General features: G+C 37.8%; 1 protein-coding gene across 2 annotated transcripts in view; it reads right to left on the minus strand.

Moving 5' to 3' along the window:
- Window positions 1–19,541, minus strand: part of AK5 (adenylate kinase 5) — a 286,756-nt gene that overhangs the window by 218,225 nt on the left and 48,990 nt on the right. The window lies entirely within an intron of this gene.

Genomic DNA, 19,541 nt, shown 5'->3' on the forward strand with positions numbered 1-19,541 from the left:
AGTTTCAATCTGTGCTGGCAAAGATGTGGTGGAAAAGGAACTTTCATCCACTGCTAGTGAGAATATTGCTCTGCTTTGGTAGAAGAGAGAAGAAATATAAAAAACAATTGTGTCAAATCATCTTTGTAACCTGTGATGCCCATGGACTGCATTCTCTTTGCTCAGGTCTGTGCTTCCTCCTTATGGAAAAAAGTATGGCTATTTCTCAGAAAAGTAAGAATAGAGTTACCATATTACCCAGTAATTCTATTTTGTGAAATTTACCCCTAAGACACAGAAACATTCATTCAAAAGAACACGTCCACACCATTATTCTTTGCAGTATTTAGAACAATTGCTATAGCACTGTAGCACTGTTGTCCTGTTGTTCATAGATTTGCTCGAGCAGGCACCAGTAACATCTCCATTATGAGACATGTTGTTACTGTTTTGGGCATATTAAATATGCCATGGGGAGCTTACCAGGCTCTGCCATCCGGGTGGGATACTCTCAGTAGCTTGCCAGGCTCTCTGAGAGGGACAGAGGAATCAAACCCGGGTCAGCCTCATGCAAGGCAAACGTCCTACCTGCTGTGCTATTGTCCAACCCAGAACAATTGACAATTGCTAGGATATGGAGTCAACCCAGGTGTCAAAGACAGGTGTTGCAAATATATACAATGGAATACTATGCGGCTGCAAGGAAGGATGAAATCATGTAATTTGTTGCAACTTAGATGGAACTGGAGGATAGCATTTTAAATTAAGTTAGAAGAAGAACAAATATAAGTTGATCTTACCTGTGTTATGTAGAATAATACAAGGGAATGCAACATATCAAGGGGGGGATATCTAGATTATATAATGACAAGGCCAAGGGAAAGGAAAGAAATCAAAGAGGAAGTAGGAAGAGGTGGATGGGAGGTAACAGCAGGCAGAGGCCAAGGGCACTGGGCATGGCGATGGTGCAGAGGTATGATCTGGGAATATATCTAAATCATAAAGGCAACAGCCTGTAAGCAGGAGACCTAAACTACAGTAAGTAAACTTTAAAATGTGTCTGTTAAGATTAGGCTGGGGAATGGGAAGGAACCTGGGAACACTGGTAGAAGGAAGTTGACACTGGTAATGGGACTGGTGTTGGAATAGTGTATGCCTGACATTTTGTAACTCACAGTACTTAATTAAAAATATTAAACTGTGGTATTAAAAAAAAGCTTCAAATTAAAGGGGAAAAAATCACATCCTACACTGACAAGAATCTTGGGATTTTAATATGAACTTTTCAGGAAAGAAAGAAGATTCTTTACCAAAACTAAAAAGCACCCCTCCCCCCCCCCCCACCCGCACACCTAAAACAACAAACAACCATTACTCTTCTGTATCCTTGATCCTGAGTTTTACATCAATTTTAGAAATTGTTTGAAGCTATACTGCATGGTATTTTCTGAGAAATCTCTCATGGTTGCTGACACCTTCAAATAACCTGTGAATTGTCAACAGTCAGACCGCAGGGAAAGCAAAAAGCACAAACTTTTGAAAGCCTGAGTTAAAAACACCACCAAGGTGGGAATTGGGCACTGGTGGAGGGATGAGTATTTGATCATTGTATAATTGAAACCCAAGCACAAAAATTTGTAAGTCCACAACTGTACCTCATGATGTCTCACTAATAAAAATTAAAAAAAAAAAACACCAAAAGGCACTTATCTATTCCAAGAAAATCAAGTTAAAACAAGGTTCTGTCACACTCAACTTATTAGAACTAATTCTTTTAATCTGTTTATAAATTAATTTATCCATTCACTTAACAAATATTTTTAAGTGTCCACAAAGTATTCTGTACTATCATAGCCACACCATTTCTGCTAACTTGGTTGCTGAGAACAGTGTAGGTCACCCTCAACTTATACACCTCCAGGCTTCTTTTCTACAGCATCCTTTGAAATTCAGAGTTGCCCTCTTCCTTCAAACAGAAGATCTGAAAACCAAAATCACTGTTGTTTCATCAATATATAAGCATCCAATATTAGTTAGAAATATCAAAAGAACTGCCAAAAAACCCCTAAAGTTTTTTTTTCAATGTTTGAGATTTAAAATTTGAATTAAAAGACATTTTATAGAGGACCTTGCTAAATTCCTTAATTACAGAAAGGGGAAATCAACAAAACTATAAGAATGATTAACAGATATATGTATTTTAAAACAAATTTCTCCATGTAAGTCCTTGATTCTATCTTTTCTGTCTACCTGGGCTGGAGCGATAGCCAGCGGGTAGGGCGCTTCCTTTGCACACGGCCAATGCATCCGACTGGAGTTTGGTTCCTCCACCCCTCTCGGAGAGCCTTGCAAGCTACCAAGAGTATCTCGCCCGCACGGCAAAGCCTGGCAAGCTCTCCGTGACGTATTCGATACATCAAACACACTAACAACAAGTCTCACAATGGAGACGTTACTGGTACCTGCTCGAGCAAATCTATGAATAACGGAAGGACGGTGCTACAGTGCTATAGTGCTGTTCCCCCTTCTGAATTTGGTAATGGTTACTATAATTACTTATCATTTCAGAGATTTGATGACTTCATTGAATGTATCTAGTTAATCCCACAAATTGTCCCAGTGTGTTTGAATTCATTCCATCCCTCAGGAGTTACCATGGAGAAAACAGACAGTTTCTTCCAGTTTGCAGTTTACTTACCCCCTTTGATCACAATAGTGGTCAGATAAATTGAGATCGTATGTTATCTCCTTTCTCTATCCTCTAACTGGGCTCCTTCAGAACACAGGCATCTGGACACGCAACTGCGGGCAGGCCTGCTAAATATGATTAACTAGATGGAAGCAGCATCCTTGAGACACTGCCTGGGTAAGAAAGAACCTTCCAGAGGCTATTTGGATGAAAGGCAAAATGACTGATGAGGGAGTCTGTCACAGCAGACAAGATTCAGCATCTGCTGAGTCTGCAGGGTAAAGGAGCACAGACAGGAGAAGAAATGTCAGTCCGACAAGGAGTGATGAGGCACGAGTCAGGCTGTGTAGCTTAGATCTAGCCAAGAAAAGATCACAAGCTTGCATCCTTACTTGAAACATGATAATCTAGGTAAAACACCTGGCACATAGAAATCTTGAAGCAAATTTAATACCTGCTTTCAGAAATGAGTGATTTAAAGAAGAAAACATTTGTAAAGCAGCTGGCATGTCATTTACTTAACGTGTTTCTTCTCCGTTCCTTCCGGAATTATTTATTCTGTAACAGGGATAGCATGACCTCTCAGTCAGTACGTTTTATGGTTGCCCTTACAATGACATTCTCAACATCTTCTATTTCGAGAGGGGAATATCCATTCTCTCCTTGCATACAGTTATGGCTCATTTCCTTGTTATTAACTGAGTGAATTTTGTGAGACTCAATCTGCATCACACCTCAGCATCCCTACTTATTTATTTACTTTTATGTATAAAGGGCATAAAGATCAAAGATCAGGGCATGGAGATCGAAGATCAGTACACAGGGGGTTGCACAAAGTTGACCTGAGTTTGATCCTCGGTGTCCCATATGGTCCCTCAATCCTTGCTAGAGTGATCCCTGGGTGCAGAGCCTAAACACTGCCAGGTGTGATCTCTCCACACACAAAAAGATCCTGGAACACTTAGTAAAGCAAACTTTTATTATTAACCATAGACCATTTTTACATTTACTTTTGTTTGTTTGGGAAAGGGGAGTTTCTGTCCCACTTTTACTATTTTTGATAGAATTGTTTATGTACCCATATCATTTAAACAGAGGGAACAGTTTTTTTCTTTATCTAGAAGTGGTTATTGTGGTTAGCTTACTTAATATTTTTTCTCCTTGCCTTTGTTTTCCTAGGAGGCTAAGATATCAAATATCTCCTTCCTTAGCCTCCCTTGAAGGCAAGTAGAATATGCACCCTAGTTCTGACCAGTGAGATTTAAGCATACTTAGCTCAGTGATGAAAAATAAAGAGGTTGATGGGAAAGCTTTACTTTCCTAATGTTGGGTAACAATAGATGTGGCTACCAACCCTTTGCCCTAATTCCTTTGTTCTTTTTGGAACATGGATCTGATGACCAGAGCAGCAGCTGTTATTTTGTTGTAATGAGGAAACACATTACTGAGGGAGAAACAGAAAAATAGGTGCTTTGGTCTTGAGGATGCCATTAAAAGTGAGTGCACCAGCACTGGGTCATCCATCTATGTATTTACTTTCACTAATTTTCAGACAAGTTAGTTAGTCAGCTGATAATCCATTGCTCATTATCAAATATATATATTTGATAGGGCATGGGGCAAGAGCTACAACCACTATCACTATCATTGTCACTGTCCTCCCGTTGTTCATTGATTTGCTTGAGCAGGCACCAGCAATGTCTCACAACAAATTGTGAGACTTGTGGTTACTGTTTTTGGCATATTGAATATACCACAGGTAGCTTGCCAGGCTTTGCCGTGCAGGGGAGATACTCACGATACCTTGCCAGGCTCTCCGAGAGGGGTGGAGAAATCAAACCTGGGTTGGCCTTGTGCAAGGCAGACACCCTACCTGCTGTGCTATCGCTCCAGCCCATATATATATATTTTTGATGATAACTTTAAGGGAATTAGGGCTATCTGCCAAGAAGAATAAGTGATTCAACTGATTTCCTGTTTCTTCGGTTGGATTTTGATGTCACTTTATAGAATCTTAGTTCTTATTGCATTGGCTTTCCTTCCCTGTCCTTCCTTTTATCTTCACCATGATGACTATTTGAATAGAAAATTTTACCTGTGAGAACTGTTTCAGTTAGTCCCATGTTTGCTCTTGGTTCCAGATGGTTGTAGCTCTTGCCCCATGGAGAAATAAAACCCAATAACACATAGTCAACTTTCCAGCATAGGCCTTCATTAAACATCTCCCAGATTCTTCCTCCAACCAGTGTTTTACACACTAGCTACCCAGTTAGCATTTCCAGTTCTCCTGTTCCTTTGCTCTAAGCCTTAAAAGCTTACTCCTATTCACAGAATGATACCACTACCACTTTCCTTGTATTGACCCCAGCACATCTATCCCCACTCCTTTCTAATTCTCACTCCACATTCCTTATGTATTCTTTGTGTATACCATTTTCAGCTTCTACTCTAGCTTCAGTCAAGAATCAGTGTTTCCCTAATCTTTTCAGAAGGAAGTTACTCCCTGGCCTGTGACTCTTTCCTGGCCTATTTTACCACTCTGGTACTCACATCTTCCTCTGCTGCATTCAAGTTACTTTCATGCAACTAGTTTTAGTGCATGTTTTTACAGTTTAATCTATTGTACTTCTCATATGTTGCTTTTGTTTTCTTTTTTTTCCCAACAAATTGTGGCTGTAGCAATCTTGCCTTGGGCAAATCTATTGGCTTTATTTTTCTTAAATGCTCACCTTATGTCTCTGTCACATTTTGGAAATTATAATATTTAAGATATTTTTTGTTTATGGCCATATCCAGTGGTACTCAGGGCTATTCTGGCTTGTTGCTCCGTGGTTGTTCTTAGTGATTTTAGGGGGACCATATGTGATACAGGGGATGCGACCCAGCTCTCCTGCATGAAAGTATGTCCTTTAGCTCACTCTCTAGACCAGAATTTCAAGTTTTTTCATTATTATCTTCTCTCATGATCGGTAGTAATTTTTGTTTGTGATTTCTTGTAACTGTTTGGGGTTGGTATGAACTGCATCTATCTAAGACAGCAAGTTTAATTGATGAATGTGTGTTTCTGACTGCTTCTGGCCTGGGTGGTCCCCACCTTTCTCTCTTCCATCAGACTCCCTATTCCTTGAGCCAAAACAATATTTAAGTAAGACCAGTTTTTTTTCAAGTGTTCCAATAAAAGAGCTGTGTGTCTTTCACTTTAGGTCAAGACTAGAAATGACTAAGGACTTAGAGAGTAAGGCATGCTGAGATCTGAAACAGGCTGCAAGCCAGGTCTCCCAGGCCCATTTGTCATATCATGAATGTAAAGGAAAATTCTTGTGGAAACTAAAAGTGCAACCCCCATGGAGCACACAAGTGAATGTAGTGGAGGAATCTGAAACTCTGATGATGGAGATGGTGTGATAATACTGTACCCCACCAAAAGCACATGATATTTATAATTGACATTCTTGTAAACCCAAATGAACCCAATTAAAAATAAATTAAAGAAATGAAACTTCTTATTGTCAGTAAGGGGAAAGTTAGTGATCTGGATAGAAGGTCAAGTCAACCACAACATTCCATTAAGCCAACACCCTAATCCAAAGCAAGGCCCTAAATATGAAGTCTTAGAGGTAAAAGTGCTGGAGAGAATGGGTCGAAGAGGTAGTATAATGGGTAAGGCACTTACTTGCCTTGCATGTGGCTGCTTTGGATTAGATTCCTGACACCCCATATGGTCTCTCGAGTCCTCTAGGAGTAAGCCCTGAGTGCAGAGCCAGGAGTAATCCCTGAGCACAGGCAGGGGTAGCCCCCAAACAACAACAATAAAAAATGAGTGCTAAAAAAAGTCTAATGTTAAAAGCTTGTCCTTAAGCTACAAAGGAAGATGCCATCTCCATAATATTAGAATGCAAGGTGAAACTATCCCTGCTGATGTGAAAGCTGCAACAAATATCAAGGATATTGGGGAAACCACACCATAGATTTCCAATGACATAAAACAGCCTTCTACAGCAAAAAGACAGAATCTAAGGCCTTCTTGTCTACAGAGAAATCTAAAATCAGGTTTTTTTGAAGGGGGATTTAAATTTTTATTTGAGATACCATGACTTACAATACTGTTAAGTAATAGGATTTTGTATATATGAAGTTCAGATACCACATCCTCCTCCAGTATCCACATCTCTGAGCCACTGTCTTAATACTCTCCCTCTCTCTGCTACCCCCTGCCCACGATCCAGGTTGGTAAACTCAGTTCTGTAGAGGAATTATTTTTACCAACCAATCAGCATTTATTTCATATAATTATGAAGCAGCTGTTGTCAAAATATGAACAGAAAGCAGCATTCAGATACAGATGCCTCATAAAATAATGGGTTATAGTGAATTTCTACAAAGTTGTTAATAGTCCCAGAAAAAGAACTTTGCTTAAAGAAGTAATACATATTAAAAATATTGATCTGGTAGAAAACAACAGAAGTTCAAACAAAAGGTAACAAAAACACATAATACCTGTTGTTTTCCAGTTATTGCAAAAGGCACAGTTTAACAGATTATTAATGGCCTATCTGAAAAACAAATTACTCTAAAGCAAAAATGGCTATTAATTTCCCAATATCTTTCTAAGAATTTGTCTTTGGAAAGCAGAACCTTTTACTACAATCCTAATATTTACATTACTGAATTCCCTTCTTTTTTTCTGTTTTGTTTTGGTTTTATTTTTAAGTTTTTTTTAATAAAACATTTAAAATATTTTTTATTAAATCACCATGGGATAGAGCACTACAAAATTATTCATGATTGCATTTCAATCATACAATGTTCCAACACCCATCCCTCCACCAATGTAATTTTCCAGCACCAGTGTCCCCAGTTTCCCTCCCACCTCTTCAAGCCACTCATTACCCTAGCCACTTCTGGGAACATACCCTGGGGATCCAAAAACACACAAAAGAAACACCATCTGCATTTCTATGTTCATTGTAACACAATTCACAATAGCCAGAATTTGGAAACAACCCGAGTGTCCAAGAATAGATACATGGATAAAAACAAACAAACAAACAAACAAACAAAAACTATGGTACATCTACACAATGGAATACTACACAGCTGTTAGGGAAAATGAGGTCATGAAATTTGCCTATCAATGGATAGACTTGGAGAGCATCATGCTGAGTGAAACGAATGAGAAGGAGAGGGACATATACAGAATGACTAAGCTGGGTTTTGTAGCATCAAAATATAATGAGACTCTTCACAATGTTGCTGGCGACTTTAGTCAAAACTAATGCTTATCTGGCATTCCGAAAATACTAGTATTCTTAAGAATCCTGTTAAATCTACTCTACTGATATTATATGAATGGAACAAAAACACTAAATGGTAAGACATCATTTACAATATAGAGTGTCTATTTTAAATCCATTCTCCAGACCCAGTGCTCAGAAAAGATTTCTTTCAAAATATTACTTTTCACTGGCAGTATACCAGGGTATCCAAGAGTTCCAACAAAGATACACATAGAGACATATGTTATTTTCATGCCTGTTAAATCATCTATTCCAAAAAGTTATTTTGACTTATTAAATAAGCCTTATTATGCATGAAGTATATATTATAAAGACTTCATATAAGGTAGTAATTCATTGTTGCCATAATGATTCCTTGGATGGGCATGGATAATGTCAATTGAAAACATTCTGAAAAAGGATTCTATCATTTGGGGCATTCACAATTCATGGGAGGAGATCAAAATAACCACAGTTAACAGTTTGGAAGAAGTTGATTCCAATCCTCATGATTGCTTTTAATAAGCATTTAAGAAGTCATTGGAGAAATAACAACAGAAGTGCTAAACACAAGGGAACTAGGAGTAGAGTCTGTAGCTGTGATGGAATTGCTGCAATCTCAAGGTCAAATCTGAATAGACAAGGAGTTGCTTCTCGTGATGGAGTAAAGAAAGTGGCTTCTTCAGTTGGGATTAATTCTGGTAAAAATGCTGTGAATATTCACATGACAACAAAGGATTTAGACTATCACATAAACTTAGCTGAAAAAGCAGTTATGGAATTTGATGGATTGACTCTAATTTTGAAAGAAGCTCTACTCTGCTACTCTGGATAAAATGTTATCAAGCAGCACTTCAAGCCACAGAAATAATTTATTAAAGGAAGAGATAATACAGCAAGCTTCTTTGTTGTCTTATTTTAAAAAACTGTCAGCCACCGCAGCCTTTATTGCCACCAAACTCTTGTTTGTCAACAGTTATCAATGCGAGACCTTCAATTAGCAACAGGATTAGGACTTGCTGGAGATTCAGATGATGATCATCTTTCTTTTTAGCAATAAAGTATTTATGAAATCAAGATAAACACTTTTTTTTTGAAGATAGAAAGATATTATACAGTTACTCTACACTTACAAGGAAGTTAAAGAGTGTAACTAAACTTTCAGATGCACTAGGTGTCACATAAGTTCCTTCATTTTGTGGCAATGGCCTTATTGCAGTCTGGAACCGAAACCACAGATCTCTGAGGTATGTTTGAACAACATCTGTACATACATAATTTTTATATATGCACGTTACTGTAAAATTTGACACTTTAAAGTAAATTAATACTTCATTCTGAAAGTATGGTATATCCATAGACACTACCATTATTGTTCAGAGCATAGAGCATTTCTTCAAGAGTGACCAAATGTGTGTGTATGTACATGAACCTAATGGGAAATGTATATTAGAAACAAAAATTTATAGGAAGCTGTCAATATGATATGATATTCAGCTGCTATTTATTCACTGTCACTGTTACTCTCCTCCCATTGTTCATCAATTTGCTTGAGTGGACCCAGTAACACTTTGAGACTTGTTACTGTGTTTGGCATATTAAATACAACACAGGTAGCTTGCCAGGCTTTGCTGTGCAGATGAGATACTCTCAGTAGCTTGCCGGGCTCTCCGAGAGAGGTGGAGGAATCGAACTCGGGTTGGCCATGTTGGCTGTGTGCAAGGCAAACACTCTACCCACTGTGCTATCGCTCTAACCCACCATTTATTAACTTGCTTAATTTTATTCAGATTTACAAATAAAGACAATCTATTGTGGAGATTTTACAAAAAAGCGTGGGCCATAACTAAGTTTTCTTAAATAAGACTTCAGTTCTTAGAATTGAAATATTTTTAATGTGAGTCTTCCAAATGTGCACATTTGAATATCAACTTGTTTTAATCCATGTGATTTATTGTTGAGTTATCATGTTAAGGTCCTTCATTATATTTAAGATAATTAAAAAATTATGAAAGGCTTTCAGACTCCAGTTTATCAGTGTGTGTAAATCAACAGAAAATGAACAAAAAGCACTCCACAGTGCTTTTTCAGAGAAGGATCCATGCTCATTATTTAAATTCCAACTCATTTTTCCTGTAAACATCTGTATGAGCAAACCACATTAAATAAAAAACAAAACACATGATCACATCAATTAGATGTTGGAAAGGCATTTGACAAGATTCAACAGCCATTCACAATTAAAAACACAATATATTTGGACTAGGAAGAGCATGTGTCAACATGATAAAGTCTGCATGTGACAAACTCACTGCTAACATCATAGTTAATAGTGAAAAATTGAAAAGCATTCCTCCTAAAGTCTGGAATAAGACAAAGTGTTATAAGATACTCATGCTCACAACTATTTTTCAATGTCATTTTAGAAGTCCTAGACAAAGTAATTACATGAGAAACATACATAAGGATAGAGAGCTCTATACACTGTAGCACCAGGTTTGATTCCTGGCACTGCATGGTCCCCCAAGCACTGCTGTTAGTGACACCCACCACCTAGCACAGTATTGTGGGCAGCCTCTGAGCACCATCTGGTGTGCCCCCAATTTAAGGAAAAATTAGAAGAGAAAAATGTATAAAAGGAATTAAAAATTAGAAAATAAGTAAAACTTGCTATTTGTTTATGACATAATAATATACACTAAATTAAATAAAACTCTGAGTGCATGCTTAGCATGTGGTGGCCCAAGTTGATTTCCAGCATCTCATGGTCACCTGATAACTAGGAACGACCCTGGAATTCAGAGTTAATAGTAGTTTATAGTAGTTCCCATGTACAATCAGGTGTGACACAACCTTCCTCCTACAAATTGACAAAATCTTAACTCAATAGGTACTCCGAAGAAGACACATAGGTGTCCTCAGACCCATGAAAAAATACTCAATGTCACTTATTATTAGGGAAGAGCAAATCAAAATCACAATGAGATATCATCTCACACCTGAGACTCACAGTCACAGTCCTCCCATTGTTCATCGATTTGCTCGAGCGGGCCCAGTAACGTCTCCATCATGAGACTTGTTGTTACTACTCTCAGTAGCTTGCTGGGATCTCCGAGAGGGGCGGAGGAATTGAACTCGGGTCTGCCATGTTGGCTGCGTGCAAGGCAAACGCCCTACCACTGTGCTATCGCTCCAGCCCCCACACCTGAGAGAGTATCCTATTTTTTAAAAAGATTGAAAACAAGGATGTGGAGAAAAAGCCACAGTTGGTGAGAATGTAAGTTATTGCTACATTCATGGAAAGTGGAAAAAATAAAATTCAAAATACAAGTAGGAATAGCAATACGACTCCTAGGTTCTTACACATGAAATATAAAAACATTAATCCAGATCTATGCAGTAGTAAAACATGGAAACAACCTAAGTGTCCATCAACATATGACAAAAGAAATATATATAAATATATATCTTCAATGGAATAGTGCTTTGCTGCTTAAAAAAAAAGATAAAATGTGCCATTTGGGACAAAATGGTAGTGAGTTCAACTTGAGCTGATTGTTCTGTTTGAAATAAGTAATAAAGTAAAATTCAATTATCAAGTTGTTTCATTCCTATGTGGGACATGAATAACTAAAGCAAAATAACTGTCAAAAACTTTTAAACCAGGTCCAAGACTTGATAAAAACTATGGTGACTAATATGAGGCTGACACCTAAGGATAGTAGATACATGGGGCACATAGATTGCTCCATAGCTGGAAGCCTGCTTCATGAGCAAAGGGGAGAAGGCAGCTGAAATAGAGAAGGGATCACTAAGAAAATGATGGCTAGAGGAATCAGTCGGGATGGGAGATGTGTGCAGAAAGTAGATAAAGGACCAAACATAATAACCTCTCAGTGTCTGTATTGCAAATCATAATGCCCAAAAGTAGAGAGAGATTATCGGGAATATTGTCTGCCATGGAGGCAGGGAGAGGGTGGGAAAGGGGGGTATACCAGGGATATTGGTGCTGGGGAATATGCACTGGTGTAGGGATGGGTGTTTGATCATTGTGTGATTGTAACCCAAACATGAAAGCTTGTAACTATCTCACGGTGATTCAATAACATTTTAAAACAAACAAACAAAAATAAAACTACTGTGACTAACAGAGGGAGGAGGTAATTGGGGAGAAGTTAGTAGAGGGGTCTTTCTGGTGGTGGAATATCACTGGAATTTAGCAGTCATATAATATTCTGACACCTGTCCCTGGTATGGTGAATCTTAACACATATAGTGATATAAAAATTCTATGGCATAGTAAAGCAATATAAACTAAAAATATCTGTATCCTTAATGTTCAACAATAATCTGGAAATCGATATCTTAAGGAAAATAATTTTAAATGATTTAATAAATTCAAATGATCAAACGTTCATAGCAATATTTATAGAAACAAAATGATAAATATTTTAAGTGTCCATAAACAGATTAGTAAACCTATAAAAATCTGTCTTAAAAATGAGATTAGCTTGTTTTTAAAAATCTCAAAGTTGGATAAATTTTGCAGACTAAACTTAAAAAATGAGAATGAGAATATTGTGTTTGTTGGTCTGAGAACTTTTATCATCAGGTGTTGACAATAAGTTTGCTGTATAATATATAATCAGCATCAGTTTCTCACCTTAAAGTAGTTGCATTAGCTGAGTCATCTGGTTTGCCTTCTGCCTGTGGAGTGTGAATAGACTAATACTGAGAGAGCTCTGGGTATGGAAAAGTTGTGAGTCAGGATGCTTGCTTGTTACTGAGATAGAATGCCAGAATTAGCTATAAATACAGTATCTGCTTGTTCTTCCTGTTGTTTTGATGCTGTTTAGGAAACAGCATAATTTCCCCAAGAACCGTGACTGTTGCTTTGCTATATGTGGGTTGCCACTTCGTGAACAAATGACTTTTTTTATGGTTTTATCTCATTGCTTATTTGCTTTTTATACAAAAGATGTGAGGATAAAACTGGCATCATATTAATAGAGTCTACAATAACAACATTTTATTAAAACAATCGAATTGACTTCTCAACTTAGTGCTTGATTTTTTGATTAGACGATATCAAAAATTTATGTTAATAGGTGAACACGTAAATTAACTGAACACCACTGACTAATCTACAGAGATGTTACTAAAATAAAAAAAGCAACACTACATTTTTTGGGCAGCACTGTCTTGCCAACTCTGCACACAGTTAAGATTTGATAAATGCCTGTTGCCCAGAAATGTGATTCCTTATAAGCTGCTCTTCACTCAAGTCAAAAATAGATATATATTCCATGTTACTTCTGATCTCTCTATTCTGACAGTACCAGGTTTTATGCTAGTATTTTCAACTTCACTTTAAATATACTTTGGGCATCTGAGAAGCAATTAAGTCAAAGGGACCTATTTCTAGGCACACATCATTACTGAAGGAAATACATTCCAAACTACCTTCATGGCCTTTCCTATTTGTTAACCTTTGAACACTTCTCAACTATTTTTCCGTCTACCAAGGTGAAGTTGGTGGGGGCTCTGGGTTACATGACAATGAATGCTCAAATACATATCAGTATAAGAATAAAATATGATGGTGTAATTAAAGGTAAGACAACTTCAAGATGCTACATCTTACAAATTCATCAACCCCACACACTAAAAAGTAGTAACAAAGTAATAGGGTAAAGTAATAGTGCAGCAAGCGGGGGATGGGAGGATGGGGGTGGGGGGGATATTAACCATGGTGGTGGAAAATGGGCACTGGTGGAGGGATGGGTATCTGATCATTGTATAATCAAAACCCAAGCACAAAAAACTGTAAATCTACAACTGTACCTCATGGTGTTTCACTAATAAAAAAAAATCAATAAAAAAAAACTAATAGTGCAGCAAGCAGGGCATTTGCCTTCCTTGTACGCAGCTGACCTGTGTTTTATTCCTGGCATCCCATATAATTCCCTGAGTCCCGCCAGGAGCGATCCCTAAGCACAGAGCCAGAAGTCCTATGCAACACCTGGGAAGGCCCAGAAGCAAATAAAGAAGCAAAACACAAAAAAGAAACCCCAAACTTCCCTCCTTGTAATTTTAGAAGAATGAATTTGTTTGGACAAACTGTAGTTGTTTTCACTGACTTTCTTGTGTGTCTGAATGTGCTGAGGGTTTGTACTGTTTAGATTTCTACCTTTTTTTTTCTTTTTGGGTGATACATGGCGATGCACAGGGGTTACTCTTGGGTCATGCACTCAGGAATTACTCTTGGCAGTGCTTGGGGGATCATATGGGATGCTGGGGATCAAACCTGGGTTGGCCTCATGCAAGGCAAATGCCCTACCCGCTGTGCTATCGCTCCAGTCCCTGTTTAGATTTCTTTTTCAGCCTTCTATGCAGTTATACTAAAATGGTGATAAATAGCTAATAGCTGTGCCCGGGAAGTTTAGGGATAAGTATATTTTTCTTTTATTTTGTTTTGGGGGCACACTCAGCAATGCTCCTGGCCTACTCCTGGCTCTGCACTCAGGGATCACCGTGGTAGTTCTCAGGGAACCATATGTGTTGTCAGGGATTAAAGCAAGATCAGCTGCATGAAATCTGTGTGCTCTCTCTGGCCTTGCGTTTTAAATAGTAGTATTTATGGCTGAGGGGGTAGTTCAAAGGAGTATTGTGCATGCTTGGCATGTGGGAGGCCTGGATTTGATCGCTGGCATAGCATGGTTCCCCCATGCCCTGCTAGGCGCAAATAGCTGTGAGTACTCAGTATGCCCCCAAATAATATGAACTACCTGGTATTCCAACTGAATGAACTATCCAAAGGCACAATTCATTTCAGAAAATAATACAAGCATTACATTGTGCCTTATTATTATTTGTCAAGCATTTTGAAAAATATCTGTTTTCCGAAAAAAAAATCAATATTGTATTACTATATATAACTTTCAAATAGTTCACCAAATCTATGAAGATTTGACCTCTTGTAAAAAATGTGATTTCTTTAAAAAGATTTTCAAGGGGTCAGAGAGATAGGACAACAAGTAGGGAACTTGCCCTGCACACAGCTGACATGGGTTCAACCCCCAGCACCTAATACAGACTTATAAGCCCCTCTAGGAGTGATCTTTGAGCTCAGAGTCAGTAGGAAGCCCTGAGAACCACCGGGTATGGCCCTAAAATAAATAAAAATAAATAAAAAGAGTTTCCATTTTGTTCAAGTTTATAAAAGCTGAATTTTATTAGGAGTTTTTTAAATAGAAAAAAATGACCTCTAAACACAGAGATCATCTGTATGCAGAGGATCATATTTGCTACCTTGCACTACCTAGTCCTCTAAGGACTAACAGAAGTGATCCTGAAAACAAAACAAACAGTAGAAATATATAGCTATAAAATATCTATAGCTATAAAAATTGTTAGATGTAACAATTGCATCTAAACTATGGGAAGGTAGACAACACATGAACAAATGTGAAAATATTCCACGTTGCCCTAATAAACATTAGCCTATACTAGTCTCATGGTTTATCATTTAATTCACACTTGCATGGAAGGCTCTAAGCAGACACCTAATACAAAATAATAATAATGATTAGATCCATGTGATGAAAATCATCTCAATAAAAAAAAGTATTGGGGCGGCAGTATTTTTTTCTTGTCTATTCTGGTAAGTTTTTCCTCTTTAATTCAAACCGGGTTTGGCCCTTAGTTATATATGCCAACAGATTCAGTCAATGATAAAGTTAAAAAGGGAAAACAGAGGGTTGATGTTTGTCATAATTCAACTAACTACCTTATTCAACCACTGATATAGTTTGAATGTATGAGTGACATTTGAAGTTTAAATAACTGGCACACTTCTGTAAATTAACAGTCATGGTCCTCCTGTTGTTCATTGATTTGCTCGAGCGGGCCCAGTAATGTCTCCATCATGAGACTTCTTGTTATTGTGTTTGGCATATCGAATACGGGTAGCTTGCCAGGCTCTGCTGTGCGGGCGAGATACTCTCGGTAGCTTGCCAGGATCTCCGAGAGGGGCAGAGGAATCAAACTCGGGTTGGCCATGTTGGCCACTTGTAAGGCAAACACCCTACCACTGTGCTATCGCTCCAGACCAAATTAACAGTACATAAGAAAATTGATAACAAAAATATATAATAAAATATACAACAAAATTACACATAACAAAAATTGGTAAAAAGTTTGTAAAATGTAAATTCTTCATTTCAAATTTTTCAATGATTTATGGTGTTAGAGTATCCTTCGAAATCACAAAATTGTTAGAGATAATCGTAGACTCCACAAGATGGGTATTACAGAAGGAAGGAAGAGAGGAGGAAGATTGTAAAATAATGTCAATCACTGAAATTACCCTTACAATGTTCTAGGCAAGGTTTGAAGCACTAAACTTACTTCTCATAATTACTCTGTCAAAAGATTGACAACAACTATTTCACAGGTCAGGCATCTGAGTCACAGAAGGTAAGTAACGTGCTGCAGGGCTCACGAGAGTAGGTGGCCCTGCTGGAATCTGAGCCAGATGACTTGGCTGCATGTGCCTGTAATCCATGACTTCGGCATTGTCTTCAGTGTTAACACATGTTCCTTTGTTTCATCTATAACCATATGATTTATTAGATTACATCATTCTAATCTCCAATTTAGCTGAAGACCAAGTCTTAGAGCATCATGAATTTATTAAATGACAGTGGAGCTAAAATTCTCAGGAAGGAGGTTCTGCCTCCAAACTCAGAGGATTACTAAAATAATGTTCTTAATGGAATTGGAGGGGGATTTAGGGTCTCTATGGTTCTTCAGAACTTCACACCAATATAAATGATTAATCTTACTGTGGGAGGGAAGGGCTGGAGTGATAGAACAGTGGGTAGGGTGTTTGCCTTGCACACGGTCAACCCGGGTTCGATTCCTCCATCCCTCTAGGAGAGCCCGACAAGCTACCGAGAGTATCTCGCCCACAAGGCAAAGCCTGGCAAGCTACCTGTGACGTATTTGATATGCCAAACACAGTAAAAAGAAGTCTCACAATGGAGATGTTACTGGGCCAGTTTGAGCCAATCAATGAACAACAGGAGAACAGTGCAGTGCAGTGCTACAGTGGGAGGGAGGATCTGTTCTATCAACTATGTAGGAAATTTTACTTTCGGTGTGCCTTATGTGAGGGCATCCTGTATGCAAAACTCATCACATTTCATAATTCATCATTCATTATCTTTTCTCCATAGGCTGTAAGATCTCCTTATTTACTGGTAACAAACTATTTTCTGGGACCAATACTAAATGCTTGCAATATGTAAGTATATAAAATAAAGATCCTTAGCCATTTTTTAATTTTGCAGCCCCAATGCCTAGCTGTGTATCTGGCTCCCATTGGTTCTCAGTAAATATTTACTAAATGAATAAACGAATAAATCAGGAAGGTAAAAATAAAAGGAAAACTACAGAAACAAGAAAATTATATGGGTTTGAGCTATTACTACAAGATTTTTATTAACATCTTAATATTCTTGTGGTTAATAAGGATGATGATTTTTATTATCGAAATCCTCCTTAAAGGTAGAAATGCTACCAAATACACATTAATTCAAAAGTGAACCATGACCCAGATTCTAAAAGTTGTGTGGTTCAGGAGGTAGTACTTATTCCTCTGTTAGCTAAATATACAAATTATATTCTCCAGAGTTTAGCCTATGTATGTGCTCACTGCTTTCCAAAAATGGTGATTTACCCGGGCAAATCTCCCGGCAATTAGAAGTGTTCATCTTAAAGCTTGTTTGACTTTAGCAGTGAGTGAGGTTACAGGCTGCAACCACATTGTTTTTGATGTCCACAATGAGAGACAACAGCATTTCACCTCCATGTAAAATATTAGTAAATTAACAATCTCCCCTCTGAATTCATTTGGGAAATCTGCTTTGCTTGTGATGATGAATGCGACAAACAGGGCTTAATCAGAGACACTTTGGTAACCTTTAAGATACCTATAAGCCTTGCAAACATCAATTAAAACTATGGCTCTTTACCTTGCAGTGGGATCTGAGCTGTAGGGTTAATTTCTTTTTATTTATGACATGGTGCAGAAGCCATCATCATTAATTTGAAAAGAAACAAGCAAACAACACTATCAAAAAATAACCAGAGAAACACCTACCCTAATTTCCTTCAATCCTGCCTATTATTCAGTGTTCTCTTTTGGACTATAAAATGAACTCTAACACTATGAACAATTTTTAGATCTGATCTACAACTCTCTGACATGAAAACTTTGACTCAAGGAGCAAATCCTAATAAATATTTTTGGATAGTGCTAAAAGACAGAAAAAAGACGCTTATTCAAATGTCCTGTCTCTTTCAGACCTAATATCTTAGTCTAATGAAATTAGGTCAGAAGAATTCTATAAACAGACTTTAAAAGATGAACCTGAAAATGAAAAAGCATTTCACGTGCATTTTATTGGGGTGGCAGACATCATTTTTCATCAGATTCCCAACAGGACTTTGTAATACCATTATCCATAACTCTCTGATCTGGTGAGACAAGCCTGAGGGTCAAAGGAAGGGGTGTGCTGAGGTCTGTCACTCTGGCCAGTGTCTGCCATAAAAGGCCTCCTCCACAGGACCTATGGCCTCCTTTGACCTCTCCACATTTTAACATTTGAATCTCTCATGTTATGGGTGTCATAAATGCAGCTGAAATAATGTTTTATATTCTAGTAACTATCAACTAATATTCTTCCCTAGTCTTCCAATGGCTCCTAGTCATAAAAAACACTAAAAATGATGAAAACACTAATACTTACATGTATCAGTGGAGGAGATAAATGGATACCTTCCATTTTCAGACTTTGTTACTATTTTTGTTTTGTTTTTGGGCCACACCCAGTGGTGTTCAGGACTGAACCCAGGCCTCCTGCCTACAAAGCATAGTGCTTCAGTCCAGTGCTCAATTTCTCCAGGCCCTGACTACAAGCCAAACTCTCTGGAAAGTTTTTGCCTGTCAGACTCTCATTTCTTTATGTGACACATTATAATAAACAATGCCTAAACTACAATTTAAGTCCTATATGACATATAAATTATGTGAACTGTTTGTTTTTAAGCCTTTCAATTTTATTAGGTTCTAAAAACATTGGGCTGGTGCAATATCACAGCGGGTAGGGTGTTTGCCTTGCACGCGGCTGAGCTGGGCGACCCGGGTTCGGTTCCTCCACTCTTCTGGGAGAGCCTGGCAAGCTACTGAGACTATTTCACCCATACAGCAAAGCCTTACGAGCTACCCATGATATATTCGATACGCCAAATATAGTAACATCACAATGGAGTTATTACTGGGCCCACTCGAGCAAATCAATGAACAATGGGAGGACAGTGACAATGACAGTGACAGTGACAAAAAACAGTAGAATTAAGAAACTGGCAAATATGGCTTAAAATTAGTCAAAAATCATTCTCAAATTTCTTTTTTTTGTTTTTGATTTTCATTTGGGAAGCTATTGAATTCTAGCCAAGGTTAAAATTTATCATCTTTTGCAAAATTAATGAAATCAAAAGTGTTTTTTTATCATTACAGCTCAAAAAAGGCA

This window comes from Sorex fumeus, unplaced genomic scaffold (assembly GCF_029834395.1).
Source record: "Sorex fumeus unplaced genomic scaffold, SorFum_2.1 ptg000047l, whole genome shotgun sequence".
Taxonomy (NCBI): Eukaryota; Metazoa; Chordata; class Mammalia; order Eulipotyphla; family Soricidae; genus Sorex; species Sorex fumeus.